Below are 24,835 nucleotides of genomic sequence, written 5' to 3'. Positions count from 1 at the left end.
ATGAAAAGAGAAACCAACATAAAAATTTAAAATATGATTATAAGAATAATGTACTCACACTTTTGAGAGGTTCAAACTTACAAATGAACTGAAACTCACCTGTAACAAGAAACCAATATTAGTAAACGTCATAATCAAAATATTATGAAAATATATGATAGAGCATAAATAATGGAATCTTCCGAAATCTGCCTTCATAGATTTTCTCATCTGATAAATAAACGATATCGTTAGAAAAGCTACGCTGTATTCATTTTCTTTTAAAGTCAAAATTGCAAATAATACTAAACGTGGTCTATTTAACTTGTAGTCTATAATAAATACTTAAATTAGTCTATTCTGCCAATCAGGTAATTTTCAACTATGTTTCTTCGAACAAACTAATTAAAATTAAGTGCACAAATTTTTGAACTATGAATTTTATTACCAATTTGTTAATTTGTTTTAAACTGGTTTTATTTTAAAAAAATCAAAATAGATAAGAACATTTTTTTCTCCCAGTATTTACCTAAACATCTCAAACTGTAAGGAGCTATACATGTATATGTTTAATTGTAAGATACTGCATTCTAGCGGACATCTACGGACACTAGTTCCACCCCCGCCGTTAACCGCCCCCAAATTGATGTAAGCGCGGGGGTGTGTTATTTTCTTCAGTATTCTGCTAGTTCTCTTACAGTTTAGCACTCCTGATGTGTTCAATTTTTTTTTGTACGTGTTAAAACTTGCACATTTAATTTGTTGTATATTATAATGTGATATCATTTCAACAGAACACCATAATAATTTCAAATATATAAATATATTTATTTTCTGTTATTTTATTTTAAGATGACTGAAAGTGTAATTGTGATTGAGCTGAACATATTTCTAAGGTGAAAATAAATTTATTCATTTATTTATTAAATAAACCAATAAAATTAATTAATTCATGTGTTTTTTTTTGTAGAAATATCAATTTCCCACCGCTCCACCCCCACAAAAGAAAAGTGTTGCGAAAAATAATGATAAGATTTGAAGCTGATAAGGTGAGAAAGCTCAAGCTCAAGCTAGAAGTCGAGACTCTACTAAATTCATTTCCATCAAATGCATGAGGAACACTTAATAAAATCCGCAGTAAGTACGAGTAATCTAAAATTTTGAGATACATATATTCTAAAAAGGAAATTGTAAAAAATCTTTTGTTTGGGGTCATACTTTGACCTTTTTTTTTTTTTTTTTAATGTTTCATTGCCTTCAAACAGAGAAAGGAATCCTGCACTGGATTCAAGGTAGTAGATAACCCTTTTAAGGGGGAAGCCTAAAAGTTAAACTCCTCCAGGAATCACCCACCACACACTCGATTTAAAAGGATATACATGAAAACTACTAGTGACAGATGTTTGTAATGTTATTTCTTAAACGGGGTCCAATTTCTTTTCTTTTTTTTCCGGAAAAATTCGGAAAAATAAATAAGAAAAGACTAAAATTTTTGTTTTAAACTTTGAAATTTCTACGACCATTTTTTTAATAGTAACATTATATAAAAGGTGAAATAATCAATGCAACATTTGGTGTAGCTTAAAGTCAATACTCTAGCATATTTATTAAATAAAGAATACAAGAAATGTTCTCGGATCGATAAAATATGATTATTTCAAGTAAAATTTATTTAAGATGCCTCTTAAGAGAAATAAGAAAGGAAAAAACGCTTTATTAGTAATATTCAGATGGCAAGCCTGTTTATTATACTTCTGTGGAAAGCCAAAACGTTTTAAATAAATAAAAAAAAAAAAATGTTTAAAATAATTTGAAAATCACTTGCGGTCGACTGATTGAGTCCATAACCTCATTATGGCGTCGAGTGATTGAGACCATAACCCCATCATGGCGTCGATTGATGGCACCTCATAAAATTTGATATTGTTGCGATTTATTTATTTTTTTTAAATTAATTATTAGGTAATTCACTTCTTCTTTTTTTTAAAGACATTTTATAAAACGCATTATTCATTTCGAAATTTTACTAAATTTCGAAAACATTTTCATGAAATTCTAGAAATAATTTTTTAAATTTAACTTTAAATTAAAGGCCAATTTGTTGATTGCTTTGGAGGAAGTGCTCTTTTTTTTTTTACAGAAATTCAACAAAGAGAACAAATTGCAAGCGTGGTTCCCAAGCATTGGGAACCGAACTCTTCTCAGCGTTGATTGATTTGATTTGAACAGCCATAAATACTTCAATCAACCACAAAAAATTATAACGTTTACAAAAATAATTATATTGATTGTTAAAATAGTTATTTAATAAATTAAAGTTAATCGTAACTTAACGATTAGTAATTGAAAAGTAATCAATTTTCTGTCATACTGATTATCGATTATCTCGGTAAGAATAAAAAAAAGGATAAAAAATGGCCTCACCTAGTAATTAGTAACTATTTAATAATTTAAATGAATTCGCTAAGTGTGGTAGTGGATTGATGAGGTGCCCTAAACGTTTGCTTTGTACTAAAATGTGAAAGCGGTTCAATATGAAACGGAAGTGGAGAAGGTAATTATTAGAACCAACAGTTTCCTCTAATTGTTACCTCCCTGTAAATGTAATTGTACTACTCTGTAATTAATGAAGTTATATGTCAACAGTTCAATAATTGTTAGTTCACGTTTCTTTCTTAATTATTTCTGTCAAAACTTTTCTTTTTTTTCTCTCTCTCTCTCTCTATCATACCTGTAATTTACTAATATTGCTTTCGTCATAAGGAAAAACCAATTCTACTCTGTGTACGTCACATATTTTTTTCTAGAAATTCTAATATTTTCTGTTTTTTCGGCTCCAAAAATTTTTAAAATAAATCCAATTCTATCTAACTCGAAGTTAAAAGATTTCACTGTTTCAAACGATACCAAAATTTAACTCTTAATATCTCGTTTCCTACTCGACAGATTTTTACGAAATTTTATACAATTATAGACAAAAGATGTCTCCATATACAGGTAAAATACGAACCAAATCTATCGAATATTATTCCAGATACTTGAAGTTAAAGATTTCACTGTTTCAAACGAAACGAAAATTCAACTCTAAATATCTCGATTCCTACTCGAAAGATTTTTACGAAATTTTATACAATTATAGACAAAAGATGTCTCCATATACAGGTAAAATATAAACAAAATCTATCGAATAGTATTCCAGATATTTGAAGTTAAAGATTTCACTGTTTCAAACGAAACGAAAATTCAACTCTAAATATCTCGATTCCTAATCGACAGATTTTTACTAAATTTTATACAATAATAGACAAAAGTTGTTCCCATATACAGGTAAAATATAAACAAAATCTATCGAATAGTTTACGAGATATTTGAAGTTAGAGATTTCACTGTTTCAAACGAATCTAAAATTCAACACTAAATATCTCGATTCCTACTCGAAAGATTTTTACGAAATTTTATACAATTATAGACAAAAGATGTCTCCATATACAGGTAAAATATAAACAAAATCTATCGAATAGTATTCCAGATATTTGAAGTTAAAGATTTCACTGTTTCAAACGAAACGAAAATTCAACTCTAAATATCTCGATTCCTAATCGACAGATTTTTACTAAATTTTATACAATAATAGACAAAAGTTGTTCCCATATACAGGTAAAATATAAACAAAATCTATCGAATAGTTTACGAGATATTTGAAGTTAAAGATTTCACTGTTTCAAACGAATCTAAAATTCAACACTAAATATCTCGATTCCTACTCGAAAGATTTTTACGAAATTTTATACAATTATAGACAAAAGATGTCTCCATATACAGGTAAAATACGAACCAAATCTATCGAATAGTATTCCAGATATTTGAAGTTAAAGATTTCACTGTTTCAAACGAAACGAAAATTCAACACTAAATATCTCGATTCCTACTCGACAGATTTTTACTAAATTTTATACAATTATAGACAATAGTTGTCTCCATATACAGGTAAAATATAAAGAAAATCTATCGAGTAGTTTTCGAGATATTTGAAGTTAAAGATTTCACTGTTTCAAACAAAACGAATGTTTAACTCAAAATATCTCGATTCCTACTCGACAGATTTTTACAATAGTTATTTAGGAAATGATCGTGTTTGTTTTAAGTTCTAAGGCTATGCAAGCCTTAAAATTGATTGTGCAATGAATGGTAATACTGGAGAATCTTTAGGACACCAAGAGTAGGCCAGGTTAATGGGATAAGACATATTTTATGAGTGTTTCAATCGGAGATTTTTTTTTTCATTTTAAGAGCTTTTTCAGGCTACAAATGGTCATTGATAAGTGACAATTCTCAAAGCTTATCTAAAACTTAATCTGCAAGTTCAACAAACTAAATAAGGATTATTAAGGATATAAAGAAGTTTTCTTTTTTTAACGTAATCCAGAAAAGTAAACGTTGAATTAATTTTACTGCAGCTTCTAAGATAACTTTAAATTACAACTTTTCATTAAAATTTGAAAAAAAAAAGGAGAAAAGCGAATAGAGTTTAGGAAGGACCTGGGATAAACTGGGAAGAGCCTTTTACTTAGTTGGGACAGAAAAAGAATCGCCTCGGTTACATTTTTTATTTTTTTATCCTCACCATTCCCTTTTCCTGCCTTCTTAAATGAAAGGAATAAGTGAAGGCAAAAAGAAGAAGGCGCGCTACTGACAACGCGACGTACCGACGTGACGTGGCACTCTTGGCGATTACAATTGGATTCCTCACGCCGTTTCAGCATCTTATCAAAGTCAGTTCTTATGTTATGTGTGATGCTGGCAAGTTGGCAACTCGCTGCTGCCCTTTTTTTGTTTTTTTTATTCACATCTCCTTCTGAAAGAAGTAGAAGACACCTTTCCCTTCACTAATTTGGTGAGACGAGTCTGAAATTAGGTAGCCAACCTGTCCTGACATGCCTACTCTCCCTCCCCCTGCCAGCCCGCTATTTCTGTGTATGTGTGTTCATTTTAGAATCTATAGTTCGATTAAAAACACTTTTAATTTCTTACTGATTCTATGCGCATCGTCAAAGTGTTTTAAAACACGGCAGCTGCTATGCGTGAATCTTTTTTCTTTTCTTTTTAATGGTTGTCAAGTTTAATAAAGAATTTGGATTACTTTAAGGCTGAAAAAAAAAAAAAAAACTATTCAGAATTACTGGGCACTAAAAGTTCTCGTGAGCACACTCACCAGACTTCCTGTTCGCACTCATTAATATCCCCTCAAACTTGAAATAAAGTGATCCATATTAATTCACACCAAAATTATTCTTTGTAGAACTGAGACGTAAACATACAGAATAGCCTAATCCAACGAATACGAAGTTTATAAAAATAAGGTTTTTTGCTTTCAATCGATCAACCGGAAGTGATTTTAAAATTTTTTGAAAACTGCTAAAACGTTGCTTTTATCTTTACTCTCTAAAGTATAATAAAACTGGCTTGTCATCTGGAATAGCCTTGGAATAAATTTCGAGAAAATGACATATCCATTGAATAAAGTAATGTTACTTCCGGTTCAAGGATTTGTTTGATTTTTAGCCATTTCTAAACACTGAACACTAGCCACGAGATTATCACTTTGGAGGGACAACCTTTGAAAAGATCCTTGGAATAGTGCGAGTGGGTGGATGATCTCTGAACGAGAGGATTTAGAGCTAGGCGGAAGTAGACTCTACGGTATGATTAATATGGCAAAAAAAAGGATATCTAGTTTAGTATGGAGGATAAGTGATTTGGCGAAGATCTTTAGACTGCGAAAAGATTAGATGCTTAATTGAATCTTGATCCCAGCATCCGTAAGTCTAGAGAGATTCTATGGCTGAGTTGTAAATTAAGAGTTTTGATGTTTAGAGAGAGAGAGAGAAAGAGAGAAGAGCGTATGCCAAACAGTTTCGGCAGAAGTTTTGTAGAGTCCATTTCAGCTTTTTGGAACCCAAATGTTCCATATTAGCCGTTTGTTCAAGTTCAGCCTTAACCAGTTAAGCGCGGAATTTAGTTTTAAAAAACCCCCACAGTGTGCGGAATTAAAATCAGACAATGACTGTGTATACACGTGTCGAACGCAGGGCAAAACAACCAAAAGTTTAACAACGTCTTAATAGTCACTGCAAGCGACTTTTTCTGCAATCTCTCTGGGGCTTGAGATTATATCAGAGCATTCTGTGCTCATTCCAAAATCTTGCAGCACTTTACGTGCATTGCCTAGTTAACTAGAGATGCAAGAGCTTTTACAAGGAAGTAAAAGAGCTTTTGAATTCTGGGCAAAATGAAATCATGCTCATACTGAGGTCTGAATCTCTAACTAAGGGAAAAACGGACATTGCCCAAGAGTTGAGAGCTTCTATTTGTATGCCTAATTCCCAATCTTTAATGCGAAGACCAAACATGTACCAACCACTTATCATTTGGCTGACTCCCACCGCAGTTCTATTGGGTAAGATAAAGGAAACATCCCACCAAATAATATTCTTATTGTATTTTTATTAAAATTTCGAGTTTTTTTTTTTATAGTTTTTTTTTTTTTTGTTTGTTTTTTTTGGCATTGGCTTTCGCCATACAGCCAGCATCGTCTAGGTGCTTATCACTAGAATATCACTTACTCTCCGTTCTTACCTACAAATACATTCGCTTCACACATTCCTCATTCTACTATATACCGCTATTTACATAAACTACTGCTAATGGATGGAGCAGCACTCTGTGCTCCTGCCATCCTTCTCGCTTAACCAAAATTAAAATCACGTAATCCTTCTCTAAGCATTTTGTTCCATTCATTCTAATTCGGCTATAGCTTCTAAATACATTCATATTTCATTGCTAGCTCTGCTATCGACTTAAGCACATAACTGTTGGTGGAGAATATAATGTCTTCGTAGCGAAATGGTGCATCTAAATACCTGTATATATCGTCAAACATTCGTTTCCTTTCTACCACATAACGTGGACATATCATTATTACATGTTTGAAATCTTCCTCCTCATTGCAATCTACGCAAAGAGGAGAGGACCTTTTGTTGATCCTGTGTAGATACGATCCGCACACCGCGTGGTTCGCTCTCAGCCTGCTTATTGTCGTAACAACCCATTTATTAGTGCCAGTTCCCTTAAACCATGGTTGTCTAGGTAACTGATCTGCCATAGTTTTATAGAATCTACCTTTATCACCATTATTGTAATCTGTCTGCCATTTTTGTAGTGCTGCTTTTGCAATTATACGCTTGATATCGGTGTGTGGTAATTTATAATTAGCCATTTCCCCACTATTGGTGGCTTCCTTTGCAAGTGTATCAACAATTTCATTCTCTTTTATACCACAATGACCTCTTACCCACAAAAAATTAATGCAGACTCCCTTCTCTTTAAAAATGGCAATAGTTTCTACAATCTCTGCGATAATGTGATTCATTCCTGCAGACTGGTTGTGTATATGTGATAATTTACACAACGCACTCTGGCTGTCACTAATAATGGTATATTTTTTCTCCGACAACGAATAAATCTATTTTAAAGCCGTTAAAATAGCAATTAGCTCCGCTGTATAGATGGACGCCTCATCTTCTAATTTAATTGTCGTAAAATAGTTCCGAACCGGATCATACACAGCACTTCCGACTTTATTATTGATTTTGGACCCATCTGTAAATAAACGATATGAGCCCGGATAATGGGAAGAAATGTAATCTTCGAAGGCCGCAGTTCTCATCTTTTCCGGTACCTTTATCAAGTCGAAGGAAGTGTTAACACTTAATTCGCTCAATAAATGTTCGTATTTTAAGTTGTACACATCTAACTTATTATTCGAATATACCTTATCTCTAAAGGTAGAGATTCTAATAAAACTTTCGGTGTAAATGGGGCCTTTCTTTTTTGTCCAATATTTGTGAGTGAGGACTTCGGTATTTTTTATAGTTAATGGCAATTTTATATTTTTCACAACGAGTATATACGTCGAACGCACAGATTACAGATTTGGTTTGACGTGAATCACGTGTCAAACACGCTTAACAGGTTAATTAACCCAAAAGAATCGTTCCATTGATACCAATCAACATGCACATACTTAAGAGCATTTATAAATATAATCGTTTTGAGACTGAAAGCTTCAAATTGAGCTTGGTTTCATGGATACGCTTTCACAGATTTAACTTTTCTTTCAGTTGTCAATAATTTGGCAAATCATATGTTCATTACTTTTAGTATTCAAAAAGGATGAATTTCAATGCTAATTAACATAAAAAAATAAATAATAAAGATAATTCATTCAATTTAAAAAAGCTGTTTACGACCGAAGATGGGGTTGAAAGAGCAGCTAACATTTAACGGTCAAACGAATTATTTAATTATAAAAATTTGTGAACACCCTTCCTTCCTTTACAGTGTCTACGAGTTGGCCCTACATTTCCCATGATACATCCCCAATATTAAAGGGTTTGTCCATCATGCACACAGGGCTGCAGAATACAACCACCTTATACCACCTATCCATTGTCCATCTAAACCGGTTCTAGGGAAGCCCTTTCTACCTTACAAAGGTCTTCTTCCTTCAGTGGAAGTTTTGTCTTGTCCTTTTGTCAACGTACTTGGGTAGTGCAATTTTTTATTTCAAGTACGGATATGTGTGTGTAAGTATAATATTTAAATTAATCCTACTAACTTTAAAAGGTTTAAATATCTTTTCAAGACTAAATAAACTAATCAATTTATTATCAAGTAAAAAGACTAAAAAACAGTTTTTAATTGACTAGTTTTGTTTTTTAATTTTAAGTTAAGCGGCGTCAAGAACTAAGGACATTGGCACCTGGAGCTTTCTCCTGTGAACTACCGGCTTCTAGACAGTGTTCTCTCATGACAAACAACACTGGACAACAGCGAACAGTGAGCTGAAAGAAGCACCTATGAAGAATCTAAGGAACAGTAGCTGGAAGGGATTCGAGACGTTCTTTGGATTCTCCAAACTGACTAAATACGCGCGCGCGATGATGTAGGCAAGCACTGAATGAAATTTCATTTTAAATATTATGTAAACAAATATAATCTTTATTTAAAATATTTAAAAAAGTTAAGTAAAGTAATGCCTATTTTTTTCCAGGTGGGCTTTACGTTCAACTACCCAATTAGGTGCCGTGGACGGAGGCGACTAGCAAACATACTTTAATGTAAATAAAATATTAACCATTAAATAAAATCTAAGACCTAGACCGGCGGAATCGAACCCACTAAACCAGTAATACATCTTAGCATTGCGGGTATAGCCTCAAACCGCCTAATATACTTGACTACAAATTTCTCATATTAAACACATTAAATAAAAGCCCAAAGCCCTAGACCGGGGGAATCGAACTCACTAAACCAACAATACATCTTAGCATTGCGGGTCTAGCCTATAACCGCCTATCATAAGTATGTTACTATAAATTTCTCATATTAACCATTAAATAAAATCCAAGGCCTAGACACCGGTGGAATTGAACCCACTAAACCAACAATACATCTTAGCATTGCGGGTCTAGCCTATAACCGCCTATCATAAGTATGTTACTATAAATTTCTCATATTAACCATTAAATAAAATCCAAGGCCTAGACCGGGGGAATCGAACTCACTAAACCAACAATACATCTTAGCATTGCGGGTCTATCCCATAACCTCTCGACTATCGTGGCGCCTAATGTCCAAATTTTATTTCACCGTCAAATCCACCGTGATAAATTGTAAAAATAAATAATTTGAAACCATTTCTAGAAAACACAATATAAAGTTCGAAACTCTATCCAATATTTCTTCATAGACCCTGTTAAGGCCAATTTTGGATTATGTTAAACAATTTAAAACCAAGTTCCTCTAGTGATAAACCTTCTTGGATATGAAGGTACTTCTAAACCCATATATTATATATTTATTTTTTCGAGCCGTTAGTTATTTATTAAAATAAACAAAAAAAAAAACACAAACGTAATTTGAAATAAGAAAAAAATCATTTCTCTTTTTTTCGACCGAACCACAATACACCGCACATATTTAAAGATATACTACATGCGGCCAGGTGTGTAAGGGTAGGGCCACTGGTCATTCTAATTACATATGCAGAAAGGCTAGAAGAGGGTCGTAACCAATGTCCAGAGGCTCCACAGAACCCTCTATTCTTCCACATATCCTCTGTCCATTCCCACACTTACTGGACCTAGCTCACTAATTCCTCTTTGCCCATCCTATTTTCTTGAGATTCTTTGTTTGTTCATTTCATTCCATTTCTTTTTTGCTTTAAGGAAGTATTGTTAAATGATAAAAGATATGCTAATATGGAACTCTACGGTTTTCAATTCATAGTGTTTGTGAGTTTAATTATCCTGACATCACGTATACAAATCTGAATATGATTATCAACAAAACATACCTTACTCTGCCATTATATGCTCTGTGATTTTTGTATATTCTGTAGAACCTGTTTTCTCTATAATTGTCAAATATCGTGAAAGTAAAAAAGAAAACCTACTTTCACTTACTCTATAAGATCGTACGAAATTTTCATTTAAAACACTTAGTTTTTCCCTAACTGAACATATCGTGCCTAAAGTAGAGAACAGAAAGTACACAGCAGCTATATTTCTTGATTTAGCTGATGTATTCGGCAATTTTGACCCGCTGGACTGCTTTACAAAATCAGGTAGACTTACGCTATTCAAATCATACGATTCTATAAACAACCGAAAAATCAGAATGATAAAGAATTGTGGCTAGCTCGACGTAATCGAGGATGTTGACACATCAACACAAAACAAAACTGCAACAATCATAACCCAACTGGGACAGTTATAAGCCATTTATTCGCATAAAAATACTAACAACTAAAATGACCGCAACCATATTCCCCTGGCAAATTTGGATAACAGCTTACCAAACCACTAAAGACATTACAAAAAAATAATTCACTGAACGTCACTTCGTTCACCAGAAATGCAATGGATTTCATGTTTTATTAAATAATAACTCAGTCTTCTAACAATTTAATAAGATTTCTCGCATTGTTACTTATGTCTTTAATATAACATCAACATGAGGGAACCAAAGATTGATAATCTTGGACTTATAGTCGATTAAAAAGAAAGCCCTAAGAAATGTATCAAATAGGTTAAAAATCCTAATTAAAAAAGGTTAAATAGGTTTAAAAATCCATTCTAAATAAACAATGTGGGGAACAAAGAATCCTAATTTCAATTTAAAGTAGATTAAAAACAATAAGTCGAAAATGTTTAAAAATCCATTCTAAATAAACAATGTGGGGAACAAAGAATCCTAATTTCAATTTAAAGTAGATTAAAAACAATAAGTCGAAAATGTTTAAAAATACATTCTAAATAAAAAATATGGGGAACAAAGAATCCTAATTTCAATTTAAAGTAGATTAAAAACAATACGTCGAAAATGTTTAAAAATACATTCTAAATAAACAATGTGGGGAACAAAGAATCCTAATTTCAATTTAAAGTAGATTAAAAACAATACGTCGAAAATGTTTAAAAATCCATTCTAAATAAACAATGTGGGGAACAAAGAATCCTAATTTCAATTTAAAGTAGATTAAAAACAATAAGTCGAAAATGTTTAAAAATACATTCTAAATAAAAAATATGGGGAACAAAGAATCCTAATTTCAATTTAAAGTAGATTAAAAACAATACGTCGAAAATGTTTAAAAATACATTCTAAATAAACAATGTGGGGAACAAAGAATCCAATTTCAATTTAAAGTAGATTAAAAACAATAAGTCGAAAATGTTTAAAAATAAATTCTAATTAAAAATTTGGGGAACAAAGAATCCTAATTTCAATTTAAAGTAGATTAAAAACAATACGTCGAAAATGTTTAAAAATACATTCTAAATAAACAATGTGGGGAACAAAGAATCCAATTTCAATTTAAAGTAGATTAAAAACAATAAGTCGAAAATGTTTAAAAATACATTCTAAATAAACAATGTGGGGAACAAAGAATCCTAATTTCAATTTAAAGTAGATTAAAAACAATAAGTCGAAAATGTTTAAAAATCCATTCTAAATAAAAAATATGGGGAACAAAGAATCCTAATTTCAATTTAAAGTAGATTAAAAACAATAAGTCGAAAATATTTAAAAATATATTCTAAATAAACAATGTGGGGAACAAAGAATCCAATTTCAATTTAAAGTAGATTAAAAACAATACGTCGAAAATGTTTAAAAATACATTCTAAATAAACAATGTGGGGAACAAAGAATCCAATTTCAATTTAAAGTAGATTAAAAACAATAAGTCGAAAATGTTTAAAAATACATTCTAAATAAACAATGTGGGGAACAAAGAATCCTAATTTCAATTTAAAGTAGATTAAAAACAATAAGTCGAAAATGTTTAAAAATACATTCTAAATAAAAAATATGGGGAACAAAGAATCCTAATTTCAATTTAAAGTAGATTAAAAACAATAAGTCGAAAATATTTAAAAATATATTCTAAATAAAAAATATGGGGAACAAAGAATCCTAATTTTAAATTATAGTCGATTAAAAAGAATAGATTAATGAATGCATTAAATAAGTATATACGTAAATCAATTTAAATACTTTTTGTAGTATTCATAATTAAAGAATTAATCAACACTAAACGTAGTCATGATGTAGCAGTAATATTAATTTTTAAGTAATAATTAAATAATAACGTGCTATTTTCATGCTAGAATATCAGAAATTTATTAAGTAATTGGTAAGAAAAACTTACTTTGTTTAAAAGAATATAAAATTCCATCAGTATCTCAGTAGATCACCAGTCCAATAGCACTTGACACTTGACACTATTTAAAATAATTCACAACACTATTCGCACTAAAACTGGTATATCACGCACTAAGTATAACTTAAACACAATTTATAAAATAGAAATTCACTTTTTAACACGCACTAATATTCACTTAAAAAGTCACGTTAATAAGAACACGACACTTACGAGTAAAGATGGCCGCCAATAACTGGCTAGGCAGATCAGCTGGTAAATTAAGGTTATCTTAGCAGTGTGACCAACTTCTGTTTTATTTATTTTCATTCATATTAATAATATAAATATATAATAATAATAATATAAATAATTTTATATTGTATAAATAATATTAATGTAAATTAATATTAATGCTACGTCTATATTACGTTCAATGTTGGTTAATTCTTTAATTTTGAATACTACCAAAAGTGTTTAAATTGATTTTTAAATCTTTTTGTTGTGTTCTTTAACATTTCCTTTTTTTCAACTATATGTTCTTATTTAGCGTTTTTGTTCTTCCAAATTGTTTTCTAAGCCTTATTGATAAGTTAAAAATTAGCATACTTTGTTTCCCCAATAGGAGAGGAGTTAGCCCCATTTATGTAAGGGCCCATCCTAAAAATTTATTACTAATAATAACTCAATAAATTTTAGCCCGATTTTGATGAAATTCAGCAGCATGAAGGGATTAGTGCTTTCCTATGTATAGCATTAAAGCGACGTTCAGCTCTTACACCTATTAAGAGGAAGTTTTGCAATCGTTTCAAATTATCAACGCGTGAACCGATTTTCTTCATGAATGAAGTGTATATTTTTTCAAAATTTTATATTATAGTTTTGCATAGTTACAGTTCTCAACGCTGTGCATCTTTAGGAGGGGAGCTTACATCAAGCAAGTAAGGCCCCCCTCTAAAATATTAATACTAATAATTATAATACAAATATTGGCATAAAATAATAAACAATTTTCGCTTGAAAAAACCCCATGCCCTATACAAATTATTTTGTGTAAATTATAATTGAAACAAGCGAGTTGAATTATTATTTTTTAATAATATGATATATACTTTTAATTAAAGTTGAACGTCGAACATTAATTAATAAAGACACCCTTACATTGTATTTTTCCACTTGTCCCAATTCAACTACCCCTTTTACTCCGCCTTCAAGTAGAAAAAAAAAAGGAAAGGGTCGATAACAAATTAATTAGCACACACCATCGATGAAGCCCTAATTGAAGAAAAGGAAAAAAAATAATTACATTACTCTTATTGTTGTTTTATGTTTCGATTATCGATTGTCTAATAGAATTATTTGTGTTTTTTTTTTCCTCTCAGTATATGTACGTTTAGGGTTCTTCGTGAAAGTTTAATTTAAAGACTATATTTAGCGTATCGATAAGTTGTGAATGCCATAACAATAATTACACTAGTTTTGGATACTGTAATCTAGTGCTAGGTTATTTATGAAGCTATTTAATGGAGGGGGATTGTGCTAATTAGGTCGCTAAGAATCCCTTACGAAGTTTTCTATTGCTGGAAAACCCGACAGCGGCCAATGGCTGAGAATTTAACATTAGCAGAGCTTTAGTTTTATTAATTAATCTGGATCCTATCACGAGTTCATCTTATTGCAATTTTCTAGGTTCTACCTCAAATTTTCATTTTTCCCATTGGGAGGGAACTTTTCTCCGTTTCAGTTTTACTCTATTCTTTATTTTCCATTCTTCTTTAATGGTTATTAGTCGCATTTAATTTCTACTTTATTTAATGTCTATTACTTATCTATTCCAATAATTTGTTATCCTATTATGATGTGTTTTATGCTACAACACTGCTTTATTTTTTTTTTTATGATTTAAGGGGCGTCAACATATGAAGTTATTGGCTCATAGAGCTTTTTCCAGTGCACTGACGGCATCCGGACAGTGTTCTCTCGTTACAGACAACCATGTCCACAACCGGACAGCGGTGCTGTAAGAAAGCTCCTCGGTTGTAAGAAAGCGGTGCTGATAAGGGCTGGATTCGAACCCATAAGACCAATCCAATACGCTAACCGCATAGCTAGCTAATCCCTTTTTCCCTAACCCTGCTTTAGTATTATTCATTTTTGAAGCAGGTTTTCGGTCTAGTGGTCAAGAGCGTTGCTTGTAAGTCCCAGTTCGAATTCTGCATATGACTAGTTTTTATTTGTTAGAAAAAATTAGTTTATAGTAAAGTATGAGCTTCTGCCCCCCCCCCCGTACACGTCACCTAATTAGTAAGTGGACGTTAAGTTCCGCCTGCAAAAAATTGGACGATTAATTTAATTACTCATTTTTTTTTTTTAATATCGTAACTATTAATTTTTCTCTCTAATTTATGATGTGCTTAATTAACTCTGCTTGTCCCCCCCCCCTAAAAGTGCAAATAAATATATACTAGGTGTAAGGCGCCACGATAGCCGAGCGGTTAAGAGGCTAGACCCGCAATGCTAAGATGTATTGTTGGTTTAGTGGGTTCAATTTCCCCGGTCTAGAGCCTTGGATTTTATTTAATGGTTAATAAAAGAAATTTACAGTAAAGTATGTTTGCTAGACGCCTCCGTTCATGACACCTAATTTGGTAGTAGGACGTAAAGCCTGCCTAAAAAAAAATAGGCAATTACTTTACTAGGTATATTGTTTAGTTACTCATGTACTTTAAAGGTCAAAAGACCCACCAAACTTGAAGGTAAACCCGCATAATGTAAAGCATACTGCAATTGTTAATAAGCATAAGCTCTGGAGATGATCCAGTTTCTAGGGCAACCCAGATAAATACTAAAATTATGACTGAAACTGGCAATAATCTTTATTCCCTTATTTATTTTTTTAAATAATTAAATTATCCGCAAAATTATTTTTTTTTTTTTTAAAAACATACAAACATAAAATTTATTGGGGATAATAAATAAATAAAAAAAATACTTTTTCTAAACTAAATGTTCCCTGTACAAGATTGACTTAGAATTGGTTTATCTCTTTCTGTAGCATTAACATTCCCACCTGATAATGGAGACCCCCCTCAACAAATCTAACATTGAAACAGCCCCTCCGAGCAAACAAAACACTTCCCATGACTGCACTCTCTGGCCGGATAATAACCGTCCCAACCAGCACACAACTGCACCAACTAGATTGAGATAGAGAGATTGAGAGAGAGAGAAATTAAACTCAAGATAAAAATAAGTGACCTAAGATAGGTTTTAATTTGTTTAGTAAATTACCTATTCCTTTTTACCTGAGCTACAATCTGTCAACAAATGATAAATATATTCTGTCTGACATGAAAGTTACTTTCATAACAAAAAAGAAAACAAACTTGTCAAGGAATACTTGTCTAAATAGAATATAATAAAATTTTATAGTTGATTACTGAACTATCGTTGTGTAAATATTTTTATTGTAAGATAAAGTGAGAAGTGATTAAGAAAATAAAGTTAGACGAAGAGGGAGAATGACAAAAAAACTGTAAGGATTTCCGTTTTAATTTATAATGTTATCTACAAGAATTCCTACAAATTATTTATTTATTTAAAAAAAAAAAAAAAAATATTGCAGCATCTTTTATGAAAGGTAAGTCTTGAAGATTATCAATAGATACCTAAAGTTTCAAAATTTATAAGTTTTGGGTAGCCATAAACTTATAAATAAATCTACTAATAAGTTTAGTACTAAGATTCTTAAGGCGCCACGATAGCCGAGCGGTTAAGAGACTAGACCCGCAATGCTAAGATGTATTGTTGGTTTAGTGGGTTCGATTCCCTCAGTCACTAGGCCATGGATTATATTTAATGTGTTTAATATGAGAAATTTACAGTAAAGTATGTTAGGCGGTTATAGGCTAGACCCGCAATGCTAAGATGTATTGTTGGTTTAGTGGGTTCGATTCCCTGGTTTAGGCCTTGGATTTTATTTAATGTGTTTAATATGAGAAATTTATAGTAAAGTATATTTGCTAGTCGTCTCCGTCCTCGAAACCTAATTTGGTAGTTGGAGGTAAAGCACGCCTGAAAAAATTACTTTACTTTGACTTAAAGTCATTAAAATAAATTTTACTGTGTTTTTAGATGTGAATTTCTATCCAAAATTCTAGATTAAGCTGATGATTAAGATGCTGTGCTAGAAACTGATCGGTAAGTATTATCTGCAAACGTTGTGCTTAAAGCGACAGCAGTTCAAGTCCAGCACATATAAATAAAGACAATGTGTGGAAACCAAGTATCAAAATAGTTCTTAGCTTTGTGGGTCTCGCTTCTAACAGTTCGGCTAACGTGGCGTTCAATACTTTAAAAAACTATAATTTTTGGCGAAAACCTGAAAATTTGACACGATCGCAGAACTATCTAGAAATGAAAACTGAAACGTCAGTTTTCATGCGTTTCAGCCGTTCGCCCTCTACTAAAAAATGAAAACAAAAATTAATTTCTTAATTAATTAATTAGTTAATTATTTAATTAGAAATTAATTATCAAAAATAAAAAAAGTTTTTATTTAATTAATGTACGTTTTATTCATGGACAAATAAATTTGTAAATAAATTGACGGATATAGTAACTGACCTGACGTTTTAACTATCTTCCGGTGCAGCTATCTCTTGACAGTGTTCATCTCGACTGAGATCATTGAACACTGTTCTGTTTCTACGTGACAGTAGTTCTAGGTTACCGGAGTTTCCACAATGTGTAGGTTTCCAAACACACACACACACACCAACAAACGCACAAATCATACGAAATGACTACAAAACTTGGCGGCAGCCTGTAGACGATCTAAGAAGGTTCTCTATTCAAAGATAACTGAAGATTTCTTAAAACTTCTCTCTTCTATGAAATTAAATAATGATTTGTAATTGATTTTGGCTAGAGATATCAATCCAATTTGTGCCATTTCCTACTATTTACACTTTCACTACAGCTGGCAGTAGAACTGTCCATTGAAAATTGGGCTTTCCCGGCTAGCGGAAAACCCCCTTTAAAATTTCTTCTTACCATTACGGTTTGGTCATTTACCATCATTATTAATGTTATCTGATAATTTAACTTTGGCACTTTCTTTTTTTATTAACAAGTGCGATATTCTCTATCCATTTCTCACTCAACAGGTTTTGTGCAAGTTTTTGCAAATAAAACGCGTAAAATTTTACTTTAAGTTTCCGTTCATCATCATCAGGCCAGACTGTGCCTCGAGGATTAAAAAAAAAAAAAAAAAAAAAAAAAAACTTGAAAGATCGATTTAATGGTTCAAGTCCGACGCCACAAAGAAAAGCATTAGGCCGAACGTACAGATCAGAGAAGGAGAGCGGAGACAATGAAGATGGTGCTGCAGATTGCTTCCAGACAAGAAAGCAAACTCAAGGATCTGCAGAAAAGTGCCAATTGTTCTAGCCAATAACAGCCAGAAAAGCTAAGCATATCCGATCCTAAGCTCTGTCCCCAAACAGTTAAAAAGAGAAAACATGATCGTGTTGAAGACTCATAATGCCGTCTATTAGTCTACTCAAAATTTTTAAAAAATTAATTACAAATTCATGATAAAAAAAAATTAAATAATAATTTAATATAGATGAATAAAGTAGGCGCCACGGTAGCCGAGCGGTTAAGAGGCTAGAGCCGCAATGCTAAGGTGTATTGTTGGTTTAGTGGGTTCGATTGCCCAGTCTTGGGCCTTGGATTTTATCTAATGGTAAATATAAGAACTTTATAGTAAAGTATGTTTGCTAGTCGCCTCCGTCCATGACACCTAATTGGGTAGTTGGACGTATAGCCTGCCAGAAAAAATAGGCAATTATTTTACTTACTTTTTTTTTTTTATTATTAATAAAGAATTAGTATTTAATTGATTTAAACAAAGTAAAACAAATAAATGAAGAAACAATTCGCCTTGAAAACCCCAAGTTAATGAATCATTCTAAGCGTGTTAACAGACTATATCATTAACAGTAGTAAAACAGTTAAAAAGGGCTCTTCACTTGTATCTTTGGTACGCCCACAAATCTGGAAGGTTCAATTAAAGGGCTGGTTGAAGACCTCAGTCCCTGCCTCTTCCCAATCACAGTTTGTGTACCGTACACAAAGGGTGGAGGGGCTACTGGGAGGGACACATGGGATAGTGTTGTCTCAGCAATTAGACTACCACCCTTTATAACCCTTGCCTAACTTCAACAAGTGGCAAAAAGAGGGTCCTGTCCCAGCCAACATTAATATCCTTCCTTCTTCTTCTTCTCCTTCTTAAAGAGTGCTAACCATCTTCTTAATTGCCGCAGAATCCTTTATTTGTCTTTATCGAAAGAACGAAGGAGGGCAAAAAAAAAAACGAGCGAAAGAACTAAATATCGCTAATTGCTTTCCGCTACACCTGGACCAGCTTCCTCATTATTATTTACCTTCACAGAGGCCTCTACGGAAAAGCTCGTCTACGTGAGTGCCTAAACCACTTCCGAAAGAAGGTAAGCTGTTCATCAATGGTTAAAATCTTTTCTTCAGAGATAAATATAATTATTTCTTTCTACGGTGCCAACTCCGGGGAGATTAGGCATATGGTTAAGATAACGGTCTGTAGATGCTCCTTAAAAACTCTAAAACTGGAAGATCTCAGTCTCCTTTATTCAGAATCTTCTAGTCATCAACTTCTTTTTACTTAAATGCAAGAAGATCCGCTTCTACTAATCAATTAAACTGAACTATCCTTCATTTGCTTTCTATGTAGGGCAATTTCTTTTTCATCACAAGGAGGTGACCTAGCCAGCAACTTAATCTTTATAAAGCTCATTGAGCTCGAGTTTCTTCTAATTTGGTACCTTTTATTAGTTAAAGTTTCTTATCTAGGTCTCTGATTTTCTAGTTGTTCGAAATTCGGCTACTGACCAACAACCTGTGGTCCTGTAATGATGATTTTTTCAGAGATATTCTTGTTGTAGAGCGTTTTTTTTTTCTTATTGCGCCCAAGATATCTATTTCCGGTCGCAGTCCAGAGTGGATTCCCTGTAAGTCCTCCATGGGAACGGTGTGTATTTCAAAGTTTTAAGTTACTTCTTCTGCACACCATATATCGTACTTGGTTTCTCTATTAGATCAAGCGAGACAGGCGCCACGGCAGCCGAGCGGTTTGAGGCTAGACCCGTAAAGCTAGGATATATTGTTGGTTAGTGGGTTCGATTCCCAGGGTCTAGGCCTTGGAATTTATTTAATGGTTAATATGAGAAATTTATAGTAAAAGTATGTTAGGCGGTTTGAGGCTAGATCCGTAATGCTAAGATATATTGTTGGTTTAGTGGTTTCAATTCCCAGGGTCTAAGCCTTGGAATTTATTTAATGGCTAATATGAGAAATTTATAGTAAAAGTATGTTAGGCGGTTTGAGGCGAGACCCGCAATGCTAAGATGTATTGTTGGTTTAGTGGGTTCGATTCCCAGGGTCTAGGCCTGGGATTTTATTTAATGGTTAATATGAGGAATTTACAGTAAATTATGTTTGCTAGTCGCCTCCGTCCACGACACCTAATTTGGTAGTTGGACGTGAAGCCCGCCTGAAAAAATAGGCATTACTTTACTTTACTTTTTACTTTTTAAGTCTAGCGAGAGCTCCTATTGGAGAAGACCTGTTGCAGTTTGGTGTAGGCGGATTCAAACTCAGGAATTCTGAGAAAAGTTCCCGAGAGATGAGTCCAAATTAAAAAAAACGGAATCCACCCATCCATTTCCAATTTCCATTTTTTCAAAATAAGATTTCCTTCATCGTATTAAGGAAAAGTAAGTAAATAAATTAATTAATATTTCCATTTAGTTAGAAGTGAAACTATTAATTAAAAGAAAAAGGAGCTGACAGTTTTAATGTGAAACTATTAATTAAAAGAAAAAGGAGCTGACAGTTTTAATCTCACTGACCTGTAATTAAGGGACTAAACCTTCTTTGGGCTAAATTTAACTAATTTGAGGAGTTGGGAAATCCCAAAGTGTTCGTCTTTAAATATTTTTGATAAACAGATAAAAGTTTGTAGGGCATTATGTCCATACTGTTTCGCTGATAACTTTACAAAACAAAAATATAATGTTGGAATTTATTTAGATTTCTTTGTAGATGTTATAGATTCGCTATCAGTCCAGGTGACGTAATGATGGTCCAGTTTTAGAGGTACGTAATCTCTAAAAGTGATCTCACACTAGAGCAAACACGCTAGCTAAATGCACTATAGACTGATCTCAGTAAAAACTGGTTTGCAGAAGTCGGAGCCCCCCTCCCCTTTTTTTTAATTTCACATAAGAAAAACTAACCATGCAATATTATATTGAAGAATTTTCGTTTTCAAATGTTGTCTAACAATGGAAGCCACCAGAAATCCGGATGCCTTAGAAGGTGTTTTGTACTACACTTCACTTAACCAGTAAAAAGTAAAGTAAAGTAATTGCCTATTTTTTTTCAGGCGGGCTTTACGTCCAACTACCAAATTAGGTGTCGTGGACGGAGGCGACTAGCAAACATACTTAGCTATAAATTCCTTTTATTAACCATTAAATAAAATCCTAGGCCTAGGGACTGGGGGAATCGAACCCACTAAACCAACAATACATCTTAGCTTTGCAGGTCTAGCCTATAACCGCCTAACATACTTTACTATAAAATTCTCATATTAACCATTAAATAAAATCCAACGCCTAGACACCAGGGGAATCGAACCCACTAAACCAACAATACATCTTAGCTTTGCAGGTCTAGCCTATAACCGCCTAACATACTTTACTATAAATTTCTCATAATAACCATTAAATAAAATCCAAGGCATTGACCAGAGAATCGAACCCACTAAACCAACAATACATCTTAGCTTTGCGGGTCTAGCCTATAACCGCTCGGCTATCGTGGCGCCTCACTTGACTAGTTAACAACCTAAATTTGTTTTGTTTGAACAGTTACGAAGATGATCTGTAGATTGATCAACTTCTGAAATAGCCTGAAATCAAATAAATAATTCAGGTTGTCGTGGAGGAAAAGGTCCCTGACACTTTTCGAGCATCCAGATTGAACGTCACACACAAATTTTTTTTTTTTAGATCAATAAAGAGTTTTCTAAGAGCAGAAAGAAAGAAAGAAAAAAAAAACTCCTTGCCTTGATAATAAAAGAAAAGAGAGAATTGGGCAGGAGGTGAAGGAAAACTGATCCTATTTTTCTTTGGGACAGGGAATGAACATATTTCCTTCCCCCTTTTGGATTTTTGAAGCGTCTAAGAGCGTCGTAAAAATCAGAGCTATTGATGGTACAAACCATCACACCGGGTTTGTGGAAGTAAAAAAAGAAAAAAAGAGAAAAGCTGGAACATTTCTCATTCTGATGATGATGGAGATGATGATGCTGATGAAGGGAGAGAACATGGCCAAGTAGACGACAATATTAGAGAGGGTGCAAAAGGAGATGTACAACTTTTACACTGGGAATGGAGTAAGAAGCATGGAAGCTGAGAGATTTAAAAAAAAAGAAAAAAGAACGGCCACTTGTTGGATCGTGGAAGAAGCACCTCTGGATGTTCCCCTAGAAAAGAAGCAGAAGCCACGTCTTTAGAGCAAGCATACCTCTTTTAAACACCTCCATCGCTCCGTGTTCTTGCTTTAATTTCAAACTCATTCGGCTGCAACAAACACAGCCTCGCACCTCCCTTTAATTGCTTTAATTGGGGTGCTTAATATAAAACTTTTTTCCCCCCGGCTAACAGAGAGGAAGAGGAGGGGGGAAATGAATTAATAAAGTGCCATAATCCACACCACCCTCTCCTTCTGTTCCAAATGATTTTTTTCCTTCTATAAACCAAAGTTAGTCCATTTTTTTTAATTGCTTATTAAAAAATACAAGTTAATGTAATTAGCTATAAAGTTATCTTTAAAAAAAAAACTTTGAGATAATTTCTTTTAAAGTAAGTTTGTTTTTCTCCCTCCTTGTATTTATAATTATTTACTTAATCAAAAAAGAAAAATAACAGTAATTCTTTTCCTGAAAATCAAATGTACAGGAAACTGTTTAAGTTTTCTTTCAAGATTGAGTTAATCAATATTTGTGGAAACTGATTGAAGAATCAGCAGATTTTTTGGACCAAAAAACTTGTTGCTTAGTGAATGGCGCGGTCTTGCTGGTGATCTCGAAGCTAAGCTTAAGCGCCTCTCCATGAACTTCTTCATAAGGATTTATTTTTCAGCATTCCCAGAGAGGGACACTCGCATTTCGCCACTACTACGATGAGTTGAAGAGTGCTTTTTCCCCCTGTCTATGGCCGGCCAGTATTTTTTTTTTTTGGGGGGGGGGCTCCATTCCTTTTTCCAAGTTATCCAAATCTCAAAAGCCTTCTTATATTTTCCAACTCATCAAGTTCAAATTCTCGATCCATTCTCGTAATACTAGATATCTCGTTCCTCTGATCTCTATATTCCCTCACACTGTACTTCATCCTTTCTCAATTCACGCTACCTCTCTCTCTCTGGAACTCCTTACCCTCATCTGTACCGCCATCCTCCTATCCTACTGTTCAATTATCTCCTTTCTACTCAGCTTCCTCCGGAATAATTATTGAATGGATTTATTTCCTTAATTTATTATTATTTTTGGAAATTAGCTGACGCTCCTTTCTACGGTGATTAACCTCACCCTTCACAACGACCTCAACATTCCCTTTATAGACCAACTCGCCAAGACTAATACCCAAAAATTCCATACTGCTCTCTCTGGACTAGCTCCTAATCCTCTTGTACTGTCTCTCGTTTCCTCTGACATCCCTTATACTCCTCGCCGACTGAATCGCCAGTGACACCGCGACTTCCTTGTAGGCTGAAGGCCTAAATCATTATTCTCCTCTCTCCTCCTCGTATTCCCCTCTCTCCTATAGAGAGTGCTACCGTTGGGTAGCTTCTCTCCTCCTGCTCTCCTCCAGCACTAGTTCATCACTCTCTCCTCCACACATTCTCCTCTCTCCTATAGAGAGGGCTACCGCTGGGTAGTTTCTCTCCTCCTGCTCTCCTCCCGCACCAGTTCATCACTCTCTCCTTCACACATTCTCCTCTCTCCTATAGAGAGTGCTACCGCTGGGTAGTTTCTCTCCTCCCGCACCAGTTCATCACCCTCTCCTCCACACATTCTCTTCTCTCCCTTAGAGAGTGCTACCGCTGGGAAGTTTCTCTCCTCCTGCTCTCCTCCCGCACCAGTTCATCACTCTCTCCTTCACACATTCTCCTCTCTCCTATAGAGAGTGCTACCGCTGGGTAGTTTCTCTCCTCCCGCACCAGTTCATCACCCTCTCCTCCACACATTCTCTTCTCTCCCATAGAGAGTGCTACCGCTGGGTAGTTTCTCTCCTCCCGCACCAGTTCATCACCCTCTCCTCCACACATTCTCTTCTCTCCCATAGAGAGTGCTACCGCTGGGTAGTTTCTCTCCTCCCGCACCAGTTCATCACCCTCTCCTCCACACATTCTCTTCTCTCCCTTAGAGAGTGCTACCGCTGGGTAGTTTCTCTCCTCCTGCTCTCCTCCCGCACCAGTTCATCACCCTCTCCTCCACACATTCTCTTCTCTCCCATAGAGAGTGCTACCGCTGGGTAGTTTCTCTCCTCCCGCACCAGTTCATCACCCTCTCCTCCACACATTCTCTTCTCTCCCATAGAGAGGGCTACCGCTGGGTAGTTTCTCTCCTCCTGCTCTCCTCCCACACCAGTTCATCACTCTCTCCTCCACACATTCTCCTCTCTCCTATAGAGAGGGCTACCGCTGGGTAGTTTCTCTCCTCCTGCTCTCCTCCCGCACCAGTTCATCACTCTCTCCTTCACACATTCTCCTCTCTCCTATAGAGAGTGCTACCGCTGGGTAGTTTCTCTCCTCCCGCACCAGTTCATCACCCTCTCCTCCACACATTCTCTTCTCTCCTATAGAGAGTGCTACCGCTGGGTAGTTTCTCTCCTCCTGCTCTCCTCCCGCACCAGTTCATCACTTTCTCCATATTTACTTATTGTATACAAATTGTAAATTACAAAATAAATTTAAAAAATA

The 24,835-nt window shown here is 34.0% G+C and overlaps 1 protein-coding gene and 1 long non-coding RNA gene across 9 annotated transcripts in view; one reads left to right on the top strand and one right to left on the bottom strand.

Annotated features, from left to right (window-relative positions):
* zfh2 (Zn finger homeodomain 2) overlaps positions 1-24,835 on the bottom strand; it is a 441,349-nt gene that overhangs the window by 229,336 nt on the left and 187,178 nt on the right. The gene's annotated exons all lie outside the window — the stretch shown is intronic.
* On the top strand, positions 673-13,209 carry LOC141446091 (uncharacterized). The gene is made up of 4 exons (XR_012453478.1): positions 673-711; positions 832-875; positions 950-1,116; positions 8,768-13,209. It is a non-coding gene; the product is annotated as an uncharacterized lncRNA (long non-coding RNA).

The sequence above is a fragment of the Rhodnius prolixus genome, unplaced genomic scaffold (genome assembly GCF_049639745.1).
Source record: "Rhodnius prolixus isolate KJV_2025 unplaced genomic scaffold, Rpr scaffold_1, whole genome shotgun sequence".
In the NCBI taxonomy this organism is placed as follows: domain Eukaryota; kingdom Metazoa; phylum Arthropoda; class Insecta; order Hemiptera; family Reduviidae; genus Rhodnius; species Rhodnius prolixus.
This window is presented reverse-complemented; position numbering and strand designations above follow the sequence as displayed.